The sequence below is a fragment of the Oryctolagus cuniculus genome, chromosome 2, assembly GCF_051225735.1.
Source record: "Oryctolagus cuniculus isolate XC-2025 breed Fujian yellow rabbit chromosome 2, ASM5122573v1, whole genome shotgun sequence".
Taxonomy (NCBI): Eukaryota; Metazoa; Chordata; class Mammalia; order Lagomorpha; family Leporidae; genus Oryctolagus; species Oryctolagus cuniculus.
The window spans coordinates 165731185-165734519 of NC_142868.1; positions in this window are offsets into that span (position 1 = coordinate 165731185).

The following is a 3335-nucleotide window of genomic DNA, read 5'->3' on the forward strand; positions in this document are numbered from 1 at the left end:
TTAACAGTACAGAGGGAGACACAGCTGGGCATCCACAGCAAAACACAAACAGGCACACATATATGAAGCACAGATACAATCATACGTGTAAGTTTAGAGTCTAGCACAAGATGTTAACCTCAGTAGGAGTCCCAGTAGTACTTGCTATGCTACAAAAATAAAATCGTTCTTTTTTTTTTTTAATTACGATTTATTTATTTACTTGAAAAGCAGAACTACAGAGACAGAGAACTTCCACCCACTGGTTCGCACCCCAAATGGCAGCAATGGCCGGGCTGGGCCAGGCCGGAGTCAGGAGCTTCATCCAGGTCTCCCAAGTGGGTGCAGGGGCCTAAGCACTTGGGGTATCCTCCGCTGTTTTCCCAGGAGCACCACCAGGGAGCTGGATTGGAAGTGGAGCAGCCAGGACTCCAACCAGCACCCATATGGGATGCTGGTGCTGCAGGCGGTCCCTTACCTGCCGCTATACCACAGCGCTGCTCCTAAAATCTAGTTGTTTAGGTCAGCTTTCTTCTGGAACCGTGTATTTTTTGAAACCACCTTTTCTAGCCAGTTAGCCAAGAATGCTGTGCCATCTGCCGCATCTTGCCTGCATCCCCCTGCCATTCTGTGGATTCTGTAAGACCACCCCAAACGCCACCTTTTCCGGGTTGGGACTGCTTCTGACTCCAGCTCCCGCAGTGACTGCCTCTCCCTACTGGAAGTCCCTTTACGGTGCTTGTCGTGTTTGTAACTTGCATTTTAGCTGTTTGGGCACACGCACTGTCTCCCTTTTTACCCTCAAGGTTCCACGAGGGCAGGTTTGCACTTGCCTTGTGTTTGTATCCCCCACAGTGCATGGCACGTTGCCTTGCGAGAAATGTTTGCTGAGTAAACGGCACTCTCGTGGGCACAGGAGAACGAAGACAGCTCAGGGAATTGCACATCTCTCAGACACCTCTCTTTCCTTGCAAAATGTGATGCATTTATTTATTTAAAGATTTTTATTTTATTTATTTGAAAAAGAGTTACAGAGAGAGGTAGAGACAAGAAAGAGAGGTCATCCATCTGCTGGTTCACTCCCCAGATGGCCGAAACAGGCCAGAGCTGTGCCAATCCAAAGCCAAGAGCCAGGAGCCTCCTCCAGGTCTCCCACACGGGAGCAAGGGCCCAAGGACCCGGGCCATCTTCCACTGCCCTCCCACGCCATAGCAGAGAGTCTGGTCAGAAGAGGAGCAGCCGGGACTAGAACCGGCGCCCGTCTGATGCTGGCACTTCAGACCAGGGTGTTAACCCCGCTGTGCCACAGCGCCGGCCCCAGGAGACGCATCTATATAAAAGCACAGGAGCACTTTCTGATGCCTGTAGCTGTCAGTTGGCTGCCCCTTAAAGGAAACCCTTTGCTCTCTCCGCTGCCTTCATCCAGTCCAGATCTGTAGCTGTTGCCTCCTCACTCACCTCTGAGTCTGGTTCTTCCCCTCCAAGGCCGAACCTTCCTAAAGCACCCTTTCAAGATGCTCTTCTCCAGCTCAGAACACCAGTAATCCTTGTGGCTTTGCATGGAAAAGTCTAGAAGAAAAACCATTATTTTTCTCTACTCTCCCTCTAGAGGAGGGAGTAACATTTATAACCAGTGAGTAGGCTGGTGCCGTGGCTCACTAGGCTAATCCTCAGCCTGCAGCGCCGGCACACTGGGTTCTAGTCCTATTCGGGGCGCCAGATTCTGTCGCGGTTGCTCCTCTTCCAGTCCAGCCCTCTGCTGTGGCCCGGGAGTGCAGTGGAGGATGGCCCAGGTCCTTGGGCCCTACACCTGCATGGGAGACCAGGAGAGGCACCTGGCTCCTGGCTTCGGATCAGGGCGGTGCACCGGCCGCAGTGCGATGGCCGTAGTGGCCATTGAGGGGTGAACCAATGGAAAAGGAAGACCTTTCTCTCTGTCTCTCTCTCTCATTGTCCACTCTTCCTGTCAAAAAAAAATATGTTCAAAATAAAAATAAAAAAATAAAATATAACCAGTGAGCAGTAAGTGGGTGTAATTTCTAAGACAGTGCAGCATTGCCTGTTATAAGAGGCAGCTGTGACCAGTGCCAGCCGTCCTCCTGCCTTACTGCCTTGCATGTGGTTACAAAGGAGCAGCAGCAGCCATTGTGCAACCATGAGGGAAAGATGAAGCTGTTGGCTGCTGACCTCACTGTGAAGCCGAACAGATGATACTACTTCTAGGTTCCTCATTTATGTGAGAAAGGCAAAGAAGATCACAAAATCCTCATTGCGCCTGATCCTAATTCATGATCTTAAACCTGGTGTTCAGGAGTACTCACTGGGAAGGTGTTGGTGATGCCTGCATACCTTTTTGGAGTGCTGGCTCTGCTGAGGTGTGGCTGGGCCCAAGTTCTTTTCTCAGTTGCAAGAAGGAATCCAAGGACAAGATGTAGGTACGGGTCAGTGGAGAAGCGAGATGAGCGAGACTTATTGTTGACGGGGAAGGTGTGTGGGCAAGCTCAAGAGAGCGCGGCACTCAGCAAGGGTTGTGGAGGCACCTTCCCTCTGCGATCTGGAGGCTCAGGGGGTGGTGCCTGGGGCGTAATTGATATTCAAGAAGGGTGGAGCTTGCGATGGGGTTTGAGTACCGCCCACTTCCTTGCCCTTTTTGGAAAACATTGGCAGTGTGACCATGGCAGAAGCACCACGGGAGTGTGTGTGGGCTGCGGTAATTCTAAGGACATTATCATCACCTGCAGGCCATCGTGCGGACACTGCTTGCAGCCATATTGAATATTTTTGGCCAGTGCTGGCTCTAAGTGGTGAAACCAAAACTGCAGAAAGTGCAGTTTTCTGCTCCATGGAAGGGGGTGGAGTGGGGCAGGATGGAGACAGGGTGGTTTGGACAGCATGGGTAGGGCTAGAGGGCGGGGCTGGCAAACCTGGCTCCTCCCTGTCTACGTCCCAGCTGCTTCCCATTTCTTAAAAAAAAAAAAAAAAAAAAAAACAGATTTATTTTATTTGAAAGAGAGAGAGAAATCTTCCGTCTACTGGTTCACTCCCCTGGTGGCCACAATGGCCTGGGCTGGGCCAGGCCAAAGCCAGGAGCCTGAAACTCCACAAGAGGAGTCTCCCCTCTGGGTAGCAGGGGTCCACGTACTTGGGTGATTTTCTGTTGCTTTCCCAGGTGCATCAGCAGGGAGCTGGATGAGTTGCAGAGCAGCTGGGACTCACACCAGCCTCTGATATCGGATGCTGGCATTCCAGGTGGCAGCTCACCCTACTGTGCCACGACACTGACGCCTGCTTCCCACTTTTGATCCTGCATGGAAGATGGCCCACGTACATTGGCCACTGCCATCTACGTGGGAGAC